The sequence below is a fragment of the Dromiciops gliroides genome, chromosome 2 (assembly GCF_019393635.1).
Source record: "Dromiciops gliroides isolate mDroGli1 chromosome 2, mDroGli1.pri, whole genome shotgun sequence".
Classification (NCBI taxonomy): domain Eukaryota; kingdom Metazoa; phylum Chordata; class Mammalia; order Microbiotheria; family Microbiotheriidae; genus Dromiciops; species Dromiciops gliroides.
The window spans coordinates 641,617,903-641,642,985 of NC_057862.1; the positions used below are offsets into that span (position 1 = coordinate 641,617,903).

General features: G+C 44.3%; 1 long non-coding RNA gene across 1 annotated transcript in view; it reads right to left on the bottom strand.

Moving 5' to 3' along the window:
• The window catches only part of LOC122743490, a 35,393-nt gene extending 10,685 nt beyond the window's left edge, over window positions 1-24,708 (bottom strand). The window contains exon 1 of the long non-coding RNA XR_006354992.1: window positions 24,496-24,708. This is a non-coding gene — a long non-coding RNA (uncharacterized LOC122743490). The remainder of the gene's footprint in view (window positions 1-24,495) is intronic.
• Between the last annotated feature and the right edge of the window lie 375 nt (window positions 24,709-25,083).

Genomic DNA, 25,083 nt, shown 5'->3' on the forward strand with positions numbered 1-25,083 from the left:
ACAATTGTTTCAAGGATCAAATGTAATAATATAGGTAAGCCTTAGATATTATATAGATATTAAATTTCTATGTCACTATATTAGGTATTAAGTGAGATAACATAGGTAAACCTTAGAGATATAGATCTTAAATTTCTATATTATATTAAATATTAAGTGAGATAATATAGGTAAATATTTGTAAACCTTAGAGTTCTGTATCAATGCCAACAATCCAACTGGATGAATGGATGAAGACATATTTATCAAGGGTTTAAGGCTCCCTCCTGATCTCCAGTCCCTTGTCACTAGCCCACCTATTGGACATCAACTGGATGAACAAATGAATTGATGAACAAATGAATGAATTGAAAAAAATTATTAAGCACTATGTGCCAGGTACTGTGCTAAGTTCTGAGAATGCCAATGTAAGCAAAAAAGTCAGTTTCTGCCCTCGAATAGCTTATATTCTAATATGGGAAGACAACATACAGAAGAGTGATGGGCAGAGAAGAGTGTTTTGGACAGGGAAGTCAGAGTGAACCATTCAAGTCCTGGGGTAATTGATTGACATGACCTTTCCAGGAATGGTAGTGTGGATTTGATATTCTCAGAGATAGATTTGGAAAGGTCTGGGAGTGTGTGAAGAGGGGAGGACATGCACATAAAGTACCATGGCATAGAGAGGACTGGTGGGGGAGGGGGAGGGGTTGAGACCAGGCAAGATAGGGCAAAAGCTCACCAGTCAAATGTCCTGTGGGTGTCTCAAACCCCACTTGTCAAAACCAGAACTCATTTCTCAATAAAACCTTCCCCTCTTTCTAACCTCTCTCTTTCCTTAGGGGACACCACCAACCCTGCAGTCAGACAGTTTCTCAACCTTGACATCATCTTCAATTCTGACTTCTCCCTAATCCCTCCCATCCAATCATCTGCCACCTCTTGCTGATGCTCCTTCCACAATATGTTATCCCCTCTCTCCATTCACATAGTAACCCCCTCACCCATTTCAGGCTCTTGTCACGATTGTCTGGGCTATTGCATTTGCCTCCTAATTAGTTGGCCTGCCTCGAGTCCTTCCCTTCTCCAATCTGTCTTCCGTGTAGCTGCCAAATTTATATTCCTGAAGCGCAGGTCTGACCATGTTTCTCTCCTGCTTAAAAAATCTAGCAGCTGCTTTTTACGTCTCGGATAATATATATAACCTCTTAAATCTCACACACACACACACATTCCTATGTTGGCTTTGAGTCCATCCCATTGTAGTCGTCTTATTCTCTCAGAACCAGACCAACTATATTCCCCCCTAAGGGTACTGGGGGGCACCCCTAAAGGCATTAGGGTATCTCTTCTCTAATGATACTGACTTAAGCCCCATTCCAGGTATGTCCCCTTTCCTGTTAGCTACCAGAAACTAGCACCCCAGTTCCATTGAATGAATTAATTCACTTTTATCATCAATTCACTTCAATCTGGGGCAGCTAGGTGGTGCAGTGGATAAAGCACTAGCCCTGGAGTCAGGAGGACCTGAGTTCAAATCCCACCTAAGACACTTGACACTTACTAGTTGTGTGACCCTGGGCAAGTCACTTAACCCCAATTGCCTCACCAAAAAAAAAAATCAATTCACTTCAATCCAGGGATATTTACTTAGAAGCTAAAGCAGTAACAGAAGTCTAAATATTTCCCCCAGCATTTCAGAGGGCCATTCTCCACTGTACACTCTGTCTCTGGGGAGAGGGGACTTGTATTGAATGCAGCTTCTCTATAACCTTGGTGCCATTAAGCTCACATTTAAAGGTGCCATTGCTTGCCAGGGGAGGCCTTCTCTCAGCTACTATGGGATATGACCCAAGGGTTACTCCAGTATCCCATTGAGGGTGGGCTCAACATAGACACAACTTCTAGATGACCAGACTCCTAGACCTTAGGAGGTTCATTCTGTTGACCTTTTAAAACTCATGAAGTCATAGTCCCCAACGTTCTTTACCTAACACAAAAGAACAAATATTGAGACAAAGAACCAAAACCCATATTCATGGAGCCTGGGATGAGAAAGGGCCTGAGGTCTCTACCCTTATAGAGTCATCTCTCAGTAGAGAGACCATCCTCCAGGAAGAAGTCTCACAAAGAGAAAAGGTCAAATCAAGAGAGGTCAGCTAAAAAGAATTCTCAACACTATGGCTCACAGCTTGGTGGTGCAGTGGATAGAGTGCCAGGCATAGAATCAGGAAAACCTCAGTTCAAATCCAGCCTCAGGTACTTATTAGCTATGTGACCCTGGGAAAGTCACTTAACCCTGTTTGCCTCAGTTTCCTCACCTGTAAAATGAACTAGAGAAGGAAATGGCAAACCCCTCAGTATCTCTGCCAAGAAAACCCCAAATGAGTTCACAGAGAGTCAGACAGGACTGAACAACAACGCCTTTTGAATGCAAGCCCCCATGCCAGTCCCACAACTTGCAGCCAGTCCAAGATCCTGCTATTCAGCACATGACTGGTCTATGCACACTACAGAGTTTTTCAAGGCTCCTCCATCACCCATCTTCACAGGCCTCCCAGAAGCAGGCTCCCTGGACTCTTCCGCTTGGGGAAACGGCATCCAGGGTACTCAGCACATGTCCAGCGGCCAGGCCCCTGTTTTGGTTTTTGAGTCTGGGTCTCCCTACTTCCACCCAATCTGGAAGTGTAGCAGCCACTCACGAGCCTGACCCCATTGCTGATTGATGTAGAAGCTGTGACTTCTCCAGTCTGGGCTAGTTGGCCCCTCCCTGGGGAGCCTGGTGGCTGCCTCCTCCTCTTCCTCCTCCTCCTGGGGGCTCGACATTTTGGTGCTGGCCTCATTGCAGACACCCCACTGGCTTTCCATCTACTGAAGCTCAGAGCGCCAGACTTCCAGTGATCTACATTACCTTGCCTTTCCCCTTACATAATATTCTGCCTCTCGTCTCTGTTACTTTGCACAGGCTGTATGTCCCAGAGCCTGGCGTGCCTTCCTCTTCAACCTCAGCTTCCTAGGATCCCTACCCCCTTTCAGAGTTCAGCTCAGTACAGGATGCCTGTCTTGATCACCCAGTTGCTAGTGCTTTCCTTCCATCAAGCATTTTGTGGATAATTTGCATTTACTTTTCTATTTACGCGCTGTTTCCGCTTTTCCCTCTACCCCCTAGAAGGGGAGAGCACTCTCTTGGCCTCCTCAGGGAAGACTGCTTCCCCTTTGCCTCAGGCAAAAACTAAATATTAGCACTTGTCCTCAGGGGGCTTACCTTCTCCTAGCCGCATTCATGTACACAAAATGAGTATAGTACAAAGCATGGAAAAAATGTCCAAATGGTCCAGTAATATTTGCAAAAAGAGGCAGCCCTCATAGCAGTGGGGCTCAGGGAAATTTGACCCGAGGAGGGACCCCAGGGAAGGTCGCCAGGTGGGGGCAGGGAATAGAGGGGCTGGAGGGTAAGGAGTTAAGGGGCTCCAGCTTCCCTCCTCCAGCTCCCTCCCCTTCAGTATTTTTCTTGCCTGCTGATTTTTTCCTTCTGGCCAAACCAAACTCACAGCCACTGGAAAATCCCTGCCCTGCTTCTCTCACTTGGCCCTCCTTGCTGCTCAGCAGGTCACAGGTCAGCCCACATCCTGCTCCCACATTTGACAGTTCCTGTGCAGCCTCCCCTAGCTGGCTGCTATGGCTCCCAAGTTCAGACTCACATTCTGGCAGCCTCTCACAAAATCTCAGTGGGTTTGCTTCTTACCCAACCGAAATCTATTTTAAATCCAGCCAAGCAGAGGGAGACGAGTCTTCTGTTGGAGAGGGCCAAGGGCAGTTTCCTCGGTTAATCTCTGCTCATGCAATGTGACATCCAGCCCTATGCTTTGGGGTAGAAGACTGCTGTATAGCTAAGGGGGAGGGGCTGCTGGCTGTGGAGAGCGTCAAGAAATGGTGCATTGCTGGCAAAAGCATCCCTTGGGGATTAGGAGGCTTGAGCTATATTCATTATCATTCACTGTTCTCAAGCATTTTCCCCTCTACAAAGCACTCTCCTCCCCCACAATCCTATGCCATAGTGAGTGCGAGAATCACCCCACTTTACAGATAAAGAAACTGAGGCTCTAAGAAGCTAATAACACTCATTAATAATGGCAGATTGAATTTATAGAGTGTTTTGAGGTTTACAAAGCACAGTCCTGTGGTGTTCCATCATTTTTTCAGTCGTGTCTGACTCTCCTTGATCCCATTTGGGGTTTTCTTGGCAGAGATACTGGAGTGACTTGCCATTTTCTTCTCCAGCTGATTTTACAGATAAGAAAACTGGGGCAAACAGGGTGAAGTGACTTGCCCAGGGTCACCTGGCTTAATCAGTATCTGAGGCAAGATTGGAACTCAGGTCTTCCTGACTCCAACACTTTTTCCCCTACACCACCTGGGGAAGTGATTTCCCCAGGTAGGTAATACAGCTAGTGAGAGTCAAGGCCACTTATTAGCCGTGTGATGTTGGGCAAGTAAATTTGCCCCTCTGGGACTCAGGGTCCTCATATATTAAATGAGAGAGTTGAGTTGGGTATCTTCCAGGGTCTCTTCCAGTTCTGTATGCATCAATGAAAACTGGAGATGGGGAGATGACTTTTGGGGAGGGGGTGATAAATGAAAAGAGAGAGATGTGGGGGGCTTTCTGAAGAAGATGCCACCAGAGTTGGGCCCTGAAGGAAGGGAAGGACCCCTTGAGGAGGAAATGGAGCATTGGGACAAGGTCTATGTTAGAAATGGGGAGCGGCTGAAGCAGAGGCAGATGTGCAAAGAGGGCTGGAGTGCAAGGGGCAGCCTGGTTTGGCTGAAATCCGGGATACTTGAAGGGCAGCAAGATAAGACTGGACAAGCCGACTGGAGCCAGGATGAGGAGGACCTCTCCCCCTTCCCTTGTCTGGGTCAAAGAGCTCAATGCTTAATTATTAAGTTTACCTGAGTTTGTCTTCCCAGATAGACTGAGCTTCCTGAGATCAGGAAGCGTTTCTTATGCTCTGCTCCAAATAGGGCCTGGCAAAAGGCTAGGAGTATACAGAAGGTGCTCAGTAAGTGCGCATTATGTGTGTATACCCGAATGACTTCCACAATGGATCTGTGATTAGATACAACTCAAATACTAGGTTGGGATTGTTTTCTTAGACCTAGAACAGATCTGGTCTAACCCCAAAGATGTAACAACTTTCTCGAGGTCACAGTGGTAATGTTAGAATTAGAATGTAGGTTTTCTATGGGGCAGCTAGGTGGGTACAGTAGAGTCAGGAAGACCTGAATTCAAATCCAACCTCAGACACTTAGTAGCTGTGTGAACTTGGGCAAGTCACTTAACCCCGACCACCTTTAAACAAAAATATAGAATGTAGGTTTTCTAACTTCCATTATTAAAGGATTTAAACCGTAGAGATCATCTGGGCCACTGGCATCAAACTCTAATGGAAGCAGGGGCCATTAGGTCATCCATAAGGATCTCTGTGAGCCACATATTGACTTAAAAAAACCACATATTAGTGTTATCTATATTCTATGGTATTTTTATTTATTTTCTTAAATATTTCTTGATTAGATTTTAATCTGGTTTGGGCCTAGTCCAATTTTTTTGTGTGTTTTTTGTGTTTTTTTTTCCTTTGTTTTTAAACGTAAGGAGAGATGTAAAGTGTCTGGCTCAAGATCTTCCAGAAAGTAAAGAGCAGAGTCAGGATTTGAACCCAGATCCGTTGACTTCAATTCTAGTGCTCTTTCCCCTGTACCATATTTTTGGCACGAATATGGATGAAACAGGATGGCTAGGTGGCACAGTGGATAGAGTGCTGGACCTGGAGTCAAGAAGACTCATCTTCCTGAGTTCAAATCTGGCCTTAGACACTTACTAGCTGTGTGACCCTGGACAAGTCAATTCACCCTATTTGCCTCAGTTTCCTCATCTGTCAAATGAGTTGGAGAAGGAAATGGCAAACCCCTCCAGTGTCTCTGCCAAGAAAACCCTAGATGGGGGCTCAGAGAGTCAGAAACAACTTGAAATGTGTCCACACACATACACACACGGATGAATCAGTTAATTCTAGGTGGCTCTATTTACTGTATTTATTTAGCTCTATTTATCTGTAAAAATACCACTAGGCATCAGCGATAGCATCAACTGAGTAATGTTCATCCGACACCATCTTGGGAGTTTCAGGTCAAAATGTAATGTGCTTATATAGCTTTAAAAAACAAAAGTTAGAATCTGTTGTTGTGAGGCCAGATAGCCTTATGCAGAATTTCCCTTTGCAGGGAGTCAGTGGTGAATATACCAATTCTCTGTGCACAGCCCCAAGGACTAAGAGGAAGGACTGGAGAAAGTCTGTTTCATTCATTCCCCCAAGAACTGGCGGATGCAATATGATTTATGCAGATGTTCCCGCCAATGAGCAGCGAGCTGGGGTGGGGAGGTGGGGTGGAGAACAGTGGACAGAGAGGGGGCAGACGCAGAATCTCTCATGTTTTCTTTTCTCCCCTGGTTAGCCTGTTGGCAGCTTGTCTAACTGGGGATGGGGATGGAGGTGGGGATGTGGGGGTGGGGGAAGGACTTCATTGGGCAGTGATTTTTTTTTAAACATAGTTCCCCTCATTTTCTCCCCCTCCTCCCCCCCACCCCCAACCTCCTGACCTTGAAGGATGTTGGAAGGTGTCATGTCAAGAGTGTTTCCCGAGCCAGCTTGGGAGGGGGGCGGGCGGGGGTGGGGGGAGCTTTCTCCTTCCTGAAGGCCGCCTGCCAAAAATAACAGTCGACTCCAGCAGGTCGGCACAGGAAGAGAAAAGACTGCAGCCTGATTTGTAGTCAGACACTCTGAGAGCCAGAATGCATTTTTATTGAAGAGGCCTCCAGAGAGGCATAAACCTTTCATGGAAAAAAAAAATTGTGCTCAAGCCATCTTTTTTTTATTTTCAGATAAACTCCCTCTTAAGTTGTTCCCTCCCCTAGTCTCCACCCTTGACCTCTGTGGAGGGAAGCCCCCTTTCACGTTCAGTCTGTTGAGGCTTAGCTGTTATTGTTTGGGGTTTAATCAGGAGCCTGGGCAAGGAGAGCTGGTTGTTTTTTGTTTTTTGTTTTTCAGAAGGGGAGGCCAGGAGGAGAGGCTGAGGGATAGGCTGGCAAGAGTGTTGGGTCTTGAGCCAGGGGACCCAGGGTCAAATCCCAACTCTTCTGTTTACTGCCTGTAGGACCTGGGACAAGTCACCACCCTGATTTGCGCCTCACTGTCTTCATCTGTTAGAACCAAGAGGTTGGACTACCTGACCTCCCCAGCTCTGAGACTTGGGATCTTGCTGCCATTTCCCAAAGTGGCAGCAGTGACATCAGGTCTTGGGCACCCGGGCTCTCTCATTCCTCGTCCCTGCCCCCAACATCCATGTCCTCGTACGCCCCCAGCCCTTCCCACCACCGAAAGCTCCAGCCAAAAATAAATCACAATTCACATTTGCGGTGAGCAGCACCCTTCTGCTGGGCCGCCTTGACACTAGCGGGTTCTCCTGCCAACTAACTCCCTTTTGAGGTGAGAAGCTGATGATCCCAGAGTTGAGAGGGGTGGGGATGGGGAGGAGGTGGATCCTCCAAAGGTCACCAAGTCCAGCCCTCTGTCTCTGCCTCTCTCCGCCTGGGACTTTACTCCAAGTATCCCGGGCAGATGGAACTCTGGGCTATTTTTAGAGATTTACAGCAAAGCAGATTCCGCAGGCTCCCCCAGGCACCTTTTCTCATATCTACCATTAGCTCCTCTCTTATAGATAGGCGTACTCAGACACAGTCCAAACAAGAGACTCAGCCAAGGAGAGTCCTCAGCATGAGGACTAGCGCCTCACATTCTGGCCCGGCCTCTTGGCTCTGTGTTGCGTCAGGCCGAAATCTCAGGGCCTTCTTTTTCTCATCTTTAGTTTGCCTCATGTGGCCTTCATTCCTCTTCCCCTCCTCCCCCTCCAAAACATACCTTCCTTTACTTTGCTCTCAGTTATGTCTCTGGGGCCCCCTACCTCATAACGAACAACAGATTAGGAGACTCGATGGGGCTCTTTGTTCTTCTAAAATAAAAATGACACTGAAGTGTGTTGCTTTTCCATTCCTTGCAACATCATGGAGATACGGGACAATCATTATCATGCCCAGCACAGAATCGGTTTGGAGGCAGAAGACCTGGGTCTGAACCCCAAGTAGAGTCTGTTACTGATAAGCTGGGTGACCTTGGACAAGTCAGTCAACTTTTGGGGGGCCCTCTCAGTTTCCTCATCTGTAAAGTGGAGGGCCAAACTAACCGAGCTCACAGGTCCTTTCCCACCTGAAATCCTATGATCTGATGATCCATTTGACAGATGAGGAAACTGAGGTCCAGAGAGATCACATGGCCCACCCAATGTCATACAGCCATTTAGTGGCATTGCTGATTTCTGGAACCCAGGCTTCCTGACTTTTATCCTAGTGATCACATTCATTCCTTCACTCATGGAACATAAGAATGTTAAGTATTTACTCTGTGTTTGGCTTTATGCCAACCACTGCAAGATGATATAGATAATAATTCATGTTATTAATATAAATCAAATATTCATATTAATAATAATAAAAAATGTGAATTCTTATTTTATTTGTATTCTATTCCCTTGCTCTCCCAGAGCTTACTATCTTTTCACTACATTACAAATACAGCCTGGCTGGTTCTTTCCAAGGACAGACTTGACTTCCTTAAAGTCACTCATCAAGCCTTCCTTGCTGACCTTTATTATGCACCAAGAGCATCTATCCTTTATGCGTGCATCCTAAGGTTCACAGTAGCATGTCACCAAATGTTTATATTGAAATACTACCTGTGGGTCTTTCATCCGCTGAAGCAGATCACAGTCCTTCCATGACATAGTAGATCTTCTTCTTCTTCTTCTTCTTCTTCTTCTTCTTCTTCTTCTTCTTCTTCTTCTTCTTCTGGAGGCAATTGGGGTTCAGTGACTTGCCCAGGGTCACACAGCTAGTAAGTGTCTGAGGTCATATTTGAACTCAGGTCCTCCTGACTCCAAGGCTGGTGCTCTATCCACTGTACCACCTAGCTGCCCCAGTAGATGGTCTTCAAAGAGTTGTAGTGAGTGAAAAATCCATCACCCAATAGCCAACCGAGGACTAAGCTTCTCAAAACTTAGACTGATACATTGAATTTAATAAATATTTATTTAAGTGCTTCCTATGTGCAAGGGTCTGGACATACAAAGACAAGAATGAAGGATAGTCTCTGACTTCAAGGAGCTTACATTCTAATGAGAGATGTCCCAGGCACACAGATAAGTGAATACGAGATAATTGCATTAGGGAGGGAGAGTGCTAAAATAACTAAGGAGACCATGAAAGCCTTCCCCTTGAAGGTCACACCTAAGCTGATCTTTGAAGGACTCTCATTTATTAATCATTTATTAAGCACCTAGTGTGTGCCAGGAACAGTGCTAAGCTCTGGGATGGATGTCAATGGATCAATTAACAAGTATTTTTAATGTACTTATATACCAGGCAACCTGTATGAATACAAGTGTATGCAAAATATATGGAAAACTAATACAGGATAATTTTGCGTGTGGGGGGAGCACTAGCAACTAGGGGGAGGGGAGATGGAAGAGGGGAGACTTTAGACAGGAAGAGGCTTTAGACAGGGAGACCAACAGGGAGGCCATTGCAAAAGTTCAGGTGATAGTGTGCCTGAACCAAGGTGGTGGGCAGGGAACAGGTGTGAGAAATATTGTAGAGTTAGACTTAACAAGAATTGGTAACTGATTGGATCAATTATTTTGTTTACTTATCTGTGTATATGGTATATCTTCTTATATGAGGAATCAAGGATAGGTCTAAGGTTATCAAGGCAATCGAGAGTATCGGGACAGACTGGGAAACAGTGTCAAAAGTTACAGAATAGTCCAAGAGAAGGAAGACCGAGAAAAAGGCCTTTGATTTCAGCAATTAATAGATCACTAGTAACTTTTTTTGGGGGGGGGCAATGGGGGTTAAGTGACTTGCCCAGGGTCACACAGCCAGTAAATGTCAAGTGTCTGAGTCCGGATTTGAACTCAGGAACTCCTGAATCCAGGGCCATGCTTTATCCACTGTGCCACCTAGCCGCCCCCCACTAGTAACTTCTGAGAGAGAGTGGCACTAAAATGACAGAGTTCAAACCTGGATTGCAGAGAACTGAGGAATGAGTGGATGGTAAGGAAGCTCAGGTGGCTAGTTAGTTTAGACAATCCCTCCTAGGGGTATGACAATGAAAAGGAGAGGAGATGTGGAAACACAGCTAGGAAGAGTGGGGAGTGTGATGAAGGTCTTTTAAGGATAAGCAGTGTGGAAGGAGCTGATGAAGAGGGAGAAGAGATTGGAGATGGAACAGAATCAGTTCCCCAGGCAACCGATTCAAGGGCACAGACAAGGAAGTCATCAATGGAAAGAAGAGGTCCTCCAAGACGAGAGCAGAGGAGGAAAATGGGGGAAAGGTGTAGACAGTTTGGAGGTGTGGTGGAGGGGAGAAAAGGAAGCTCATGGCAGATGTCCTGTTTTCTCAGGAAAGTAAGGGTTGTGGTAGGACTTGAGGGAGAAAGATGGAAAGGGGTTGTCTCGGGGATCTGAGGAGAGAAATTTTAGAACAGCCACTTGTGGGGATTTTGATAGAAAATCAAGAGGTGGGAAAAGAAAACGAGGATCTCTGGGTAGCAAGGAGAGCCCACTTGAGGTCAGAGAACTTGTATTTAGAGGTGACCTAGTCAATGGGGATGCCTGACTTCTCCAGAAGAATTCCAAAGCTTGGGAGCAGAAGCAGAGGAGGTAGGGATGACTCAGAGTCGAGGACTAGCAGGCATGAATGTTGGAAGGAGCAGAGGACAAGGGATTCATGGGTAGAAGACATCTTGAACTCCCATCTCTGGTCTCTCGAATTACCTTCCACATTGGACTTCTCCTGATCCTCCCCACTGCCCCCTCCCCAACTCCTAGTGCCTTTCCCCTGAAATGTTTTTTTTTAATTTATTTAGTATATACATATCTATATCTATATCTATATCTATATATCTGTGTGTTTACATTTATGTTATACAGGGTGGGCTAAAAGTCACAATGGGATCTGACGTTTTAAAACCCTTTTGAAAATTATTTTTTCTTTATTTCCTATATATATTTATATATGTATATGTATATATACTGTACATGATGCTATGGTATTGTAAAGTAAAAACAAAAAATAAAGGAGTTATTAAATGTTGAAACCCCTTTGTGACTTCATGAGTTTTGGCCTACCCTGTATATGTGCAGAGAGAGGGGGAGAGAGAGAGAGAGGGAGAAAGAAAGAGAGAGAGAAACAAGGGAGTGGAGGAAGAAGGGGGAGTGAGCAAAAAGAGAGGGAAAGAGAAAGGTAGAAAGAGGAGGAGAGAAGATGGAGGGGAGAAAAAGGAGATGAGAGAAAAAGAGAAAGAAAGAAGGGAAAGAGAAAGCAGAGATGGTGGTAAGGGGAGAGAGAAGGGAGGAGTGAGAGGAGGAAGAGGGGGAAAGGAAAGGAAGGGGAGTGGGGGGGAGAGGAACAGAGGAGGAGAAGGAGGGGAAAGAAAAGAGGAAAAAGAAAGGGAGGGAAAGAGAGAGAAGGGAAAAGGGGAAGGGGAGAGAGAAAAGGAAGGAGTAGATAGAAGAGTCTCCTTGAAAGCAGGGACTATTTTCTGTTTGTGTTCCTGATGCATGCATAGCACAGTGGCTGACAATAGTAGGCCTTCAATAAATGCTGTTTGGTTGATTGAACCCATTAACTCTAAGGTCCACATTGAGAAATTAATAAAGCAAGAGTAGAACAGGGGTGAAAAATTGGGAGAACAGAAAAAGATAGAGGGACTAGAGGTCTCAGTGAAGATAATATATAGGTTTATGACAGGGGTTCTTTATCTGGGATCCGTGGACTTCTAAGATTTCAAGTGATCCATGAACTTGGGTGGGGAAAAATAGCCTCTTTATGTTCAACAGCTGTAATTGAGCATTTCCTTCTATTCTTTAAAAGCACGATTTGTTTGGCATCCCTAGGCTTCACCCCACTGATAAAGGGATCCCTGACACCAAAATGGTTAAGAACACCTAGCTTAAGAGCAGTGAGTCAAAGGGAGAGATCTGATGAGAGCCAAGGATTTCAGAGGTTAATGTCATGGTGGTGGGGCCATTTTAATCAATGTCAAGGTCTAAGGTATGACCACCTCTGTGGGTAGCTGAGGTAGAGTGGAAATAGCCATCATGGGAGTTGATAAGGCAGATGGACCAGAAGGCCAACATGGTCCAAGGGATGTCAGTATGGATACTGAGGTCACAAAGGGTGAGCTCAGGGGGTGAGCAGAGAAAAAGATTTAGAGCTTGAGAAAGAATGGAGACTTGATGAGCAATTTATTGACATATGATCTTTCTTTTTTTAATTTAAGAAATTAATTTTTAATTTTTCTTAATTATATGCAAAGTTATTTTTTGTGTTCCAAATTTTCCTCCCACCCTTCCTTCCCTCCCCCTTCCCCAGGCCAGCAAGTAATTTGATATAGGTTATACATTACAATTATGTTAAACATATTTCCACATGAATCAGAACAAAAGGAAAAATGCAAGAAAGAACAAACAAGAACAATAACAAAAAAAGCAACAATAAAAGTGACTATAGTATGCTTTGATCTGCATTCAGACTCCCTAGTTCTTTTTCTGAATGTGGAGAGCATTTTCCACCATAAGTCTTTTGGCATTGTCTTGGATCGTTGTATTGCTGAGAAGAGTTAAGTCTATCACAGTTGATCATCACAAAATATTGATACTGTGTACAATGTTCTCTGGGTTCTGCTCATTTCACTCAGCATCAATTCATGTAAGTCTTTCCAGGTTTTCTCTGAAATCCATCTACTTATCATTTCTTATAGCACAGTAGTATTCCATTACATTCATATACCACAACTTGTTTAGCCATTCCCCAATTGATGAGTATCCCCTCAGTTTCCAATTCCTTGCTACCACAAAAAGAACAGATATATATATATATGTTATATATATATATATATATATATTTGTTCATGTGGGTTCTTTTCCCTTTTTTATGATCTCTTTGGGATATAGACCCAGTAGTGGTGTTAAACATATGATTTTTCAATTTAAGAAGTGGCACATATTGAACATGACCTAGTAAGCAGAAGGCTTGGACATTCCAGTCCTCTTTAGTGGATTTTTCCTGTCCCAATGTGGTACTCATAGACTCTTGTTTTTGTTTTTGTTTCTGTTTTGTGGTGCAGTGAGGGTTAAGTGACTTGCCCAGGGTCACATAGCTAGTGTCAAGTATCTGAGGCCGCATTTGAACTCAGGTCCTCCTGAATCCAGGGCTGATGCTTTATCCACCATGCCACCTAGCTGCCCCATTCATAAACTCTTGTGTTTTTTTTAAGTGAGGCAATTGGGGTTAAGTGACTTGCCCAGGGTCACACAGCTAGTAAGTGTTAAGTGTCTGAGGCCAGATTTGAACTCAGGTACTCCTAACTCCAGGGCCGGTGCTCTATCCACTACGCCACCTAGCTGCCCCCCATTCATAAACTCTTCAACAAATAGCATGTTAGAGCTAGAAGGACCCTTGCAACAGAGAAAGTCAGAGTTGGGAAATATCTCAGAAAATCGAATAGTCAAAGCTAGAAGGGAATTATGAACACAGCATGTCAGAACTGAGAGGGACTTTAGAATATCAGAGCTGGAAAGCTCCTTAGAAATGACGTCCAAGGGGCAAGTAGGTGGCACAGTGGATAGAGTACTGGCCCTGGATTCAGGAGAACCTGAGTTCAAATCTGACCTCAGACACTTAACACTCACTAGCTGTGTGACCCTGGGCAAGTCACTCAACCCCAATTGCCTCACAAAAAAAAAGAAAGAAAGAAAGAAAGAAATTACATCTAAGCAGAAAGGGACCTAATAAAATAGTAGAACGTAAAATGTTTGTGCTTAGAAGACAGGTCACAGAGCATTGCCTAAAGAGGATTAGCTAAGTATTGACTGAGAAGGTCTGGGATCAGATCCCAGCTCTGACACTGCAGAAGTACATCTCATCTAACTTCTCTGAACCTCTGTTTCCCCATTTGTAAAATGGGAATAGAAGCTCTCAGAGTATTTACTTCCCAGGATACTTATGGAAGTTTTCCTTTGAAAAGCTGTGAAAACAAAACCAAGACAAACAAAAAATCCCCAACCTTTTGTCACTTGGAAATATGAGCGATTAGAAGATAGAATGTTGGAGCTAGAGAGGACCTTAGAAGAAATTCAGCCCAATCCTTTTATTTTACAGTTGTGGAGATTCAGACCCAGAGCAATTAAGTCACTAGTCAATTAAGAGCAATTAAATGCCTAGCGATTAAGTTAAGAGACCAGAATCCAAGTGTGTGTGTGTGTGGGGGGGGGAGCATTTATGAATTTGTTTGCCTTGGAATCTGATGAAATGGGTTTGATTCTCCAGCTCTGTAAAAATCTATTCATGGTTTAGAGATCACCTATTTCCTCTCTCTCTCTCTCTCTCTCTCTCTCTCTCTCTCACACACACACACACATTTTCAGCCAGGGAAACTGAGGCCCAGAGAAGAGAAATAATTTGCCCAGAGCCTGACCTTCAAGAAATCTATGATCTTCCTCACTCTGTGTCCAGAGGTTCTCCTGACCCATACTCAGCAGGGCAGAGGTTCCAAGTTGTTCTCTACAGCTGATCTCGGTAGATCCTTGCTCCCCTGGGGAGGACCCAAGGTGTGAGGTTGTTTGGGGTCAGGGATGCCATGTGTGGCTCTGATGACCCACAGCCTGCCAAGCTACACAAGGATGATACTGGTAACCTCACTGTCCTCAGTGCCAGCTCTAACTCTCTGAACTATGATTCCCTTGCTTTTTGGGGGGAGGGACTATTACTGCCATTTATGGACACATCCATTGAGGGGTAGAGTTCCAGTCCACTCTTCTTTGCTCCCACTTAGACCTCTTTGCTTGATCCTGTCTTCCATATCTGCCTGTGCTGTTTTTCCAAGTCCAGAACACACTGTGCCACCACCCCTTTGCTCTGCCTGCCCAAATTCAACCCATCCCTCAAGGCCCAACCCATGTTTAATCTCTCCCAGGAAGCTTTCTGGTTTGAGCATCCTGGTCCCAGGGATCTCTCCCTTCCCCCATCCTCTGCAGGCTGGACACCAACGACTCCCTTTGTCAGCTTAATACTGCATTGACTTATGACATCTCTTGATTGTTTATTTTGTCCTAGGTATGCCTCTCATGCTCCCAATAAAATCCCAAGCTCTTCTCAATCAAAATTTGTGTCTCTGCTTCTTGGAGAGGGCAATTTAGTGTAATAGGAAAGATCTGGAGTGGGGGGGGGCAGAGAAGATAAGAGATATGACTTGAATCTTAGCTCTTCCATTTATATGCCTCATGACCTCAAGCAAGGTACTTCCTTTTCTCTGAAACTCAGCCTTCTTATCTGTATAATGGGGATAATTCACATTACCTGGTCCAGTTCCTGGCTTTAGAAATGCTTGTTAAATATTTATAGCAGCTCTTTTTGTAGTGGCTGAGAATTGGAAATCAAAGGAATGTCCATTGCTTGGGAAATGGCTAAACAAGCTGTGGTGTATGATGGTGATGGAATATTATTGTGCTATAAGAAATGACAATCAAGATGATTTCAGAAAGGCCTGGAAAGAGTCGTATGAACTGAGGTATAGTGAAGACAGTAGAACCAAGAGAACATTGTATACAGTAACAATAATATTGTTTGATGAAGAATTATGAATGACTTGACTATTCTCAACAATACAATGATCCAAGACAATCCTAAAGGACTATTGATGAAATATACTATCCACCTCCAAAGAAAGAACTGATATTGATGGAACGTAGACTGAAACATGCTATTTTTAACTTTCTTTCTTTAATTTTTTCTCTTATTCAAGTCTTTTTATGCAAAATGACTAATTTGGAAATGTTTTATATACCTGCACATGTATAACCTATATATGATAGCTTACCACCTCAGGGAGGGCAGGGGAGGGAGGGAAGGATAGAATTTGGAACTCAAAACTCTAAATAAAAATGTTTATTAAAAAAGAAAAAAAAGCTTGTTAATTGATTGATTATCAGACTCACTGGATTGTTTAGAAAGGACTTTCCTGGTCCCCTATTGCCCCCTTGATGTTAATGCCTTTCCTTTGATATTACCTTCCATCCTTTTGTATACATCTGGTACATACATAGTTTATTTGAATGTTTTTTCCTTCATTAGAAGATGGAAAAGACATCCCCCAAAAGAGAAAAAGACCTATTTGTACAAAAATATTTATAGCAGCTCTTTTTATGGTGGCTAAGAATTGGAAATCAAAGGAATGCTCATCAATTAGGGAATGGCTAAACAAACTGTATATGATGGTAATGGAATATTATTGTGCTATAAGAAATGACAAGCAAGATGATTTCAGAAAGGCTTGGAAAGACATGTATGAACTGAGGTATATATAGCGAAGTGAGCAGAACCAAGAGAATGTTGTATACAGAGACAGCAAAATTGTTTGAGAACTGTGAATGACTTGACTATTCTCAACAATACAATGATCCAAGACAATCCCAAAAGACTATTGATGAAACATACTATTCACCTCCAAAGAAAGAACTGATATTGATGGAACAGACTGACCCATGCTTTTTTTTTTTTGGTGGGGCAAAGAGGGTTAAGTGACTTGCCTTGGGTCACACAGCTAGTAAGTGTCAAGTGTCTGAGGTCAGATATGAACTCAGGTCCTCCTGAATCCAGGGCCAGTGCTTTATCCACTGAGCCACCTAGCTGCCCCTGCTCATGCTATTTTTCACTTTCTTTCATTTTTTTCTTTTAATCAAGTTTGTACAAAAAGACAAATATGGTAATACTTTGCATAATCATACATGTATAACCCATGTCTGACTGCTTACTGCCTCAGGGAGAGGGAAGGGGAGGGAAGGAAGGATAAAAATTGGAACCCAAAACTGTACATAAAAATGTTTATTATGTTAAAAAATATAAAAGAAGATGGACTGAAGGTAGGGATTTGTATTTGCCCCTCTATCTCTAGTACTTAGCACAGTGCCTGGCTTAATAAATAAATAAAGGGCTTAATAAATGCTTATTTACTGAATTTATAGGAAATAACTTGGACAAGTCCCCTACATTTTCTAAGTTTCATTTTCCTTATTTGTGAGAAGCTTGGACCTGGTACTTTCTGAGGTCCTTTAAAGCTCAAAATTCTATGAAGAATGAATTAATTAATTAATTCCCATTCAATCAAGAATAATAACAATCCTCACTGAGTTGGGCTGGGATGGGAGTAATTCCCCATTTCCTAGCACTTTTTTATCACTGGGGCAGATCTCAGTGGGACCCCTACCTACACGGTCCCTTCAGCCTCTGCTCTTGTTTCTCTAGGATCCTCTGTTTCTCCTGGCTGTGGCCAAAGTTAAATTTGAGAGCTGGAAGCGTGACAAGGACAGAAGGGGAGAACAGATGGCAGGTTCACCTGTTGAATGAATGGCTCTAGAGGAGAAAAATCAACCCCCGGTGGCCATTCCTGGTTCTTCATTGCTCTGGCTCCTCCCCACCCCCAGAATCCCAGCAGCGAACCAATGTCAGCTTCCTCCTGACCCAGTGACAGTGACAAATGACTCACCAAATGGCTGGATGTCCATTACTGTGCTTTCAGCCCCATGCTGCCCAGGAAGCAACATTCCCAGTGAGCCTTTAGTGCCCAGGGCAGGTATTAACCAAGCCTTCCTAAGAAGCTTACGGAGTGTGTGTGTGTGTGTGTGTGTGTGTGTGTGTGTGTGTGTGTGTGTGTTCCATCTAAGAAGAGAAAGGAGAGGGGACCACTTGGATGACTCTCTTAAATCAGGGCAAGACAATCTGTCCTCCAGGATGAACCATCTATCAGGCAGGGTCTTCTCATTTGTGAGGGAAGGACCTCCTGCAGGGAGCCAGACAGCTGGTGGGTATTGACTCGGGCTGGAGAAAGCAACATCTCATATTTATGCCTTTTGTGCTTTCTTTGTAACATTATCCCTGTTTTACAGATGAGGAAACTGAGTTTCTCTCTCTCTCTCATTCTCTCTCTCTCTCTCTCTCTCTCTCTCTCTCTCTCTCTCTCTCTCTCTCTCTCTCTCTCTTTCAGAGAGGCAGAGCAAAGTGACTTGCTCAGGGTCGCACACAGAACTCATAAGTGTCTGAGGCCGAATTTGAACTCAGGTCTTTCCTAACTCTAGGGCCAGTGCTCTATCCACTGCAGCACTACAGCCCCTGAAACCAAATCTCAAAGAGAAGTAATAACTCACCCAAGGTCAGTTTGGGAGGTCATGTGGTAGACTGCTCTGATGCTAGGGATCATGTTCGTTCCACTACTGCAGACAAATTTTCAATAAAACAAAAACAACAATTTATGTGTCTATGGCTGAAAGGTTTACATCCTGCACAAAGACCCTGTGAATTAGAATGTAAGCCCCTTAGAATATAAGCCATAACATGGCTGGGAACTTTTACATAGAAGGCACTTAACCAGAGGCAGTTAGGTGCAATAGCCAGAGAAGCCTTGGACTCAGGAAGACCTGAATTCAAATCCAGCCTCAGACACTTACAAGCTGTGTGACCGTGGGCAAATCACTTAACTTCTGTCTGCCTCAGTTTTCCCATTTGTAAAATGGGGATTAATAATAACACCTATCGGGTGAAGCTAGGTGGCACAGTGGATGGAGCACTGGCCCTGGATTCAGGAGGACCTGAGTTCAAATCTGGCCTCAGACACTTGACACTTACTAGCTGGGTGGCCCTGGGCAAGTCACTTAACCCTCATTGCCCCACCAAAAAAATAATAACACCTATCTCCTAGGATTGATGTGAGGGTCTGATGAGATTTTTTTTGTGGGGGGGTGAGGCAATTGGGATTAAGTGACTTGCCCAGGATCACACAACTAGTAAGTGTCAAGTGTCTGAGGCTGGATTTGAACTCAGGTCCTCCTGAATCCAGGGTCAGTGCTCTATCCACTGTGCCACCTAGCTGCTCTGAGATATTATTTTTTGTTTGTTTGTTTTTGTTTTTGTTTTTTTTGCAGGGCAATTGGGGTTAAGTGACTTGCCCAGGGTCACACAGCTAGTAAGTGTTAAGTGTCTGAGGCCAGATTTGAACTCAGGTCCTCCTGAATCCAGGGCCAGTGCTCTATCCACCGCACCACCTAGCTGCCCCCAAGATATAATTTTTTTTTAATATAAGTATTTTATTATTTTCCAGTTACATGTAAAGACAGTTTTCAACATTTGTTCTAGAGATATTATTTGTTAAAGCATTTAGAGCATATAGAGTTGTTGTTTGTCCTTCCATCTCAAAGAGGACCATGACATTGGGGTGATGTCATGACTTGTAATGAATTAGAGTGAAGTTAGGGAGGGCTGTGCAAGGCCACCAACCTCACTCTCTCCTCCAGAGCCATCTGGGTCCAGTGGTAAAATATATATCAGGACAACTGGAGATGGTCCCAAATGTTTAAGGCAATTGGGGTTAAATGACTCACCCAGGGTCACACAGCTAGGAAGTGTCTGAGGTGAGATTTGAATTCAAGTCCTCCCCATTTTGGGGCCAGTGCTCTGTCTACTGCACCACCTAGCTGTCCTTGGTATAGAGTAGACCTTTAATTAATGTTTGTTGCTTTCCTTCCTGACTAGCTATGGGACCCTGGTCAAGTTGCTCTGGGCCTCAGTTTCCTCTTTTGTACAATAACAGAAGTGAACAGATAGTTTCTAGGGGTCTTTTCAGACTCTGACAATCTACATTCTAAGATTCCTTCCTGCTCTACCCTTCTGGGTTCTTAGCTGCCTGCAGGCTCCAGCTTTACCATACTCTGGTTCCCCTGAGACGGGAGAATAGCGTAATGAAAAAAAAAATGCTGGAGCTCTTTGGGGAGAGCAAGGCTGTCACACAGTTAAACATTGGAATAGAATTCAGCTGTCATCGAGTCCAGTGCTCTCATTCACAGATAAGGAAATGAAGGTCTAAAGCTGGTAATTGACTTTTCCAAGGTCCCACAGGCAGCAGAGTCAGGATGTGGATAATTGTCTTCCTTATCCCGAAGCAATGACCTTCCCTCCCTATCACCAGCCCTGCCCCTTCCCCCTTCCCATCGCCATCTCAGCTCTGCCACTGACCAGCCATATGCCCTTTGGAAGATCATTTTTCATAGGAGCGTGGATCTTTAGAGGTCTAAACCCCCTCTTCTTACAGTTGAGGAAACCGAGGCCCGAAAGGTTAAGTGACTCATCCTTGATTCAGTTCATTTTTCAACAAACATTTGTCACGGATCTGCTGTGTGCAGAGCACCTTGGCAGATGCTGGAAGGGATAGAGATTTACAGGGAGCTTAGAGTCCAGTAAGAATTAGTAGTATCCAAACACTCAGATGGGTGTCAGAGCTCATCCACATGGGTAGGCCCTCCAGTGAGGCAGGGCCACAACCCTTCCTTTCCTCCTCAATCTCTTCAACTCTTGTTCATAACCTCCCACATGTTCACCACTGTCAGTCCATCCAACATGCTGGTGGAGAGAGGACTTTCTTAATTTCTCTTGACATCGCTGTGATACCAGGGCACCACACAGGGCATATATACATCAGTTACCCTTTGCTCTTGCCTGTGACTCACGTTACCTCATCCATCTATAGGGTGACATCCTTTGCTTCTCCTCTGTAAGATGTCACAGTTTGCTCCCCTGCCCATGGATCTTAAGGGGACGCTCATTGGTAATTCTCTGGAGAGCTGATAGGCCGCCATGGCTCACAGTTGTACAACACTAGCGTGAGAATAATGATGTTAACAAGATGGGCCTTTGTCTCAAGGAGGAGATGGGGTCATTAGAAGAACGTGGTCATTTCCCAAAGGTGATCCAGCTTGCCCTCTTCTTTCTATTCTATTTGGAGCCTACCTGTCTCTTTGTGATATGCAGGGAACATCTGCCCAAGATACATATGTGTACATGTATATATGAACAGATGTATGGATATGTGAGCATGCACAAATGTATACGATATGTGTGTATACAATAATTTGTGTGTATATAATACTTGTATGTGTGTATGTGTATCTTAAATGTATGTATATCTTATTGTGCATGTATATCTTATGTGTGTGTATAATATTTGTATGCATGTTTGTACTATCTCATGTGTGTATAAGATTTGTATGCACAGTGCCTGGCATATGATAAGCCCTTAATAAATACCTTTTAATTTACGTGTATATCTATACACACATAAAATGTATGATCATATATGTATCTAATGTGTCATGTATATTTACAGATGTTAAATACACTTGAATATCAACATATACATAGGAGAAGCAGTGTGGCCTAATGAAAAGCACCAGCCTTGAAGCCAGGAGGGCTGGGGTTCCAGTCCCTCCTCTGACACATCCTGGCCATGTGATCTTTCTCAAGCCTTTTGACTCCTCAGTGTTCTGGGCAGCTCAAATGGTAATAATAACAGCTAACATTAATCTAGCACTTACTCCATTTGATCCTCACAACAACCCTTGGAGGTGGATGCTCTTATTATCCACATTAGACAGATGAGGAAACTGAGGCAAACAGAGGTTACATGATTTGCCCAGGGTCATACAGGTAATAAGTGTCTGAGGCCACATTTGAACTCAGGTCTTCCTGATTTCAGGCTGGTTACTCTATCCTCTGCGCCCACCTAGCTGACCCTGAGACCAAAAGTTGAAGAGAAAGTGCTAACCTATGCTGACTGGTAGAAGGAGTTTCCTCATCTGGGAGGTTCCCTATACCAGTGAAATCACAGGTGTAGTCCCTTTTCTATCTGTATGTACACCTAGATCTATATCTATAGGCATGTATGTTAATATGCATGTATGCATGAATGGATGCTTATGTATGAGTATTTATTAAACACTTACTATATGCCCAGCACTGTGCTAGTATATGCATGTGTGTATACATACAAACACACATATATGTACTAAAAGAGTTCTTTTGATCTAGCCATTCACACAGGAACATCCAAGTGGATGAAGAATATCTATTGCTATGCAGTTAAATGGGCATTCTATATAGCTTGTCCGCCAGTGTGTGTATGTGTGTGTACATGTGTGTGTGTATATGTATATGTGTGTATGCATGTGTGTATATATGTATGTGTGTGTATACACACACACACACACACACACATATATATATGATATAAAGAGCCCAGTGTAAATAGGATCATCTGGAGGGGTTCATCATTGATTCTTCAACTTAGATTCTATTCTGAATGATCTCCATGATTCTGGTGAATGCCTTTGGCAAACACATACCTCCCTGTTTTGTGCCTCACCCGATGTTAAGGATTGCAGGGTTGCCAAAAAGGTTATTTCTATTGCTATATTTTTCAAGGAATCACGTATTTTTTTATTGTTTTGGATGGGAGGCACTTTGCTAGAAGAGAGCCTTTGGGGTAGGGTTGTGCTGTACCAAATCAAATGATTTTTTAAAATAGACAATAAGTATGATGAAATCTTTTGCTTTCTGTCTTTCGGTCAGTCCTGGGCTGGTAAAATGGGGTCCACTGTGCAATATCATTTGGGAAAGCCTGCCTCTTCCCTATTCTAATACTCTCCTCAAGGATGCCCTCCATGCCTGGTTAGATTGTTCTCATAAAAAATTTATACAGATGGAATTGATGCTGATTTTGTATTAATATCACACCTTCTATATCTTTCCCTCCATCCAACACCTTGAAGATCCCTCCATCAGATGCCATCTCATTTGGGTCACCTTCTCAACATCTTGTTAATTGTACCACCTCAACACAGACCCAACCCTTGGTCCCCCTGGGTCTAGTTTAGTGACCTTTCTTATCATTGTTCTCTGTTCTCTTCAGTGCCACTTCTGTCTTCTAGAAGCACTTCTGGAGAAAAGACAGGGATAACTATACTACATGATGATAATTGTGTATTACATAATCATGACCATAATACACAATGATAAGTACATCCCTCTCTTTGCCACACCCCGTCCCAAATACTAGATTAACCCTAAGGGCAACTTTAAACTTTAACCCAAGAGCCAAGCATCTCTGACATCTTCAGAGGGAGAAGTCTCCCAAGAGACTATACAGGCAAGATGGTTTGCTGTACGGGTCAGCTGATACCACTCTTTCCATTAATCTTGTTTAAAGCAAGGCAACCTAGCTCAGCACAAAACCTCTCTCTGAAGCCTCTGGGGCCTCCTCCCTCACTGATGACCCCCCAGATGATCTCTCTGACAAGGTGGAGAATTCCACCCATGGCTCCCCACAGCATTCCCGTCTTACTCTTCCCCCGCATTCTCAAAGCCTAGGCTGGTGACCCTTCCATCAGGAAAAACTAGCAGCCTTTACCTTTCTGGAACTAGGATCCCTCCTCTGCAATAGCGTGGCAGCATTCTTTTCTCTTCTGTTCTGATCCCCTCTTTCCATCCCCCTTCCTCTTTCTCCTTCCCTGCGACATTCCTTGTTCCCATTTTCCTACTCTGACAGAAGCATGGAATCTTTGAAGCTGAACCTCATCTCCAACATTGTTGATAAGCTTTTCCCCACCTCCTTCCATCTCTCCCACCTCCTCACCGCCCCCAACTCCCTTTCTTCCCTTCATTTCACATTCACATCCTGCCAATTGTCAATCCTGGGTCACCTCCTCCCCTTCTTCCCCCTCCTTCCCCTTCCCCTTCCCCCTCCTCCTCCTCCTTCCCTTCCTCCCCTTCCTCCTCTTCCCCTTCTTCCCCCCTCCTTCTCCCCTTCCTCTCCCTCTTCTTCCTCCTCCTCCCCTTTCCCCTCCTCCCCCCTCTTCCCCTTCTTTCTCCTCACTCTCCCTCCTCCCCCTCCTCTTCCTCCCCTTCCTCCTCCTCCACCACCACCTCCTCCTCCCTCCTCTCTCCCCCTCCCTCCTCCTTCCTCCTCCTCCTTCCTCTTCCCCCTCCTCCTCCTCCTCCTCCTCCCCCTCCTCCTCCCACCCTGCTAAACAGCACTGATTATACAGCCCTGCCTGGCAGGACTGCTGCACATCCATGCTGACTAATGTCAGCTGGGCTCTGGGCACTACACAGAAACCTTTCTCTTTCCCCTTATCATTCCCTTTATTTTTCCCTGGCAGACTTTACCCTATTTACCCGCAGTGACTACTTCAGCCCTTCTTTCTCTTCAATCCCCCAACAATGCCCTCCATCCCTCTTCCTTTCAGTAGGCGACCTTGCCTCCTCCCTTCCTAAGAACCTCAAGGTCATCCTTCTCAAACTCCCTCATCTCCCTCCCTCCACATGTCAAACCTCCCTCAGCCCCTCACTCAGCCTCTCCTCTGCCTCAGTGTATGAACACGAGTTATCTTTTCTTTTTCTTAAGGCCAGCCTCTCTACTCACACCCTTGATCCCATGGCCTCCTTTCCCTTCTGGGAAGCTTACCGCATTCATTGTAGGATTATAGATTTAGCGCTGTTAGATGTCACTTCATTTAACCTCCTCATTTTGCAGATGAGAAAACAGACCCACAGGGTTCACTGACTTGCTTGAGGCCACACGAGTCGTGAGTCACAGGTTCAGAATGCAAACTCAGGTCCTTTGACTGCAAATGAAGCCTCTTCCTGAGGAACAGTGCTGCCTCTGTCTCTCTTACCTTCAGTCTCTTCCTTTATACTGGCTCCTTTACTGTCTACATAGAAGGCAGCTTGGAGCAGTGGGCAGAGAGCCGGGACTGAAATCAGGAAGACCTCAATTTGAATCCAGCCTCAGATACAGACTAGCTGTGTGACCTTGGATAAGTCACTTAACCCCGTTTGCCTCAGTTTCCTTATCTGCAAAATGAGCTGGAGAGGAAAATGGCAAACTATTCCAGTATCTCTGCCAAGAAAATCCCAAATTGGATGGTGGAGATTCAGACATAACTGAAATGACCGAACAATAGCAAACTTACTGTCTCTAAGTAAACCTCATTCTTCCCATCCTTAAAATACATTCACTTGACTCTACCATCCTCTCAAGTTACCCAACCTG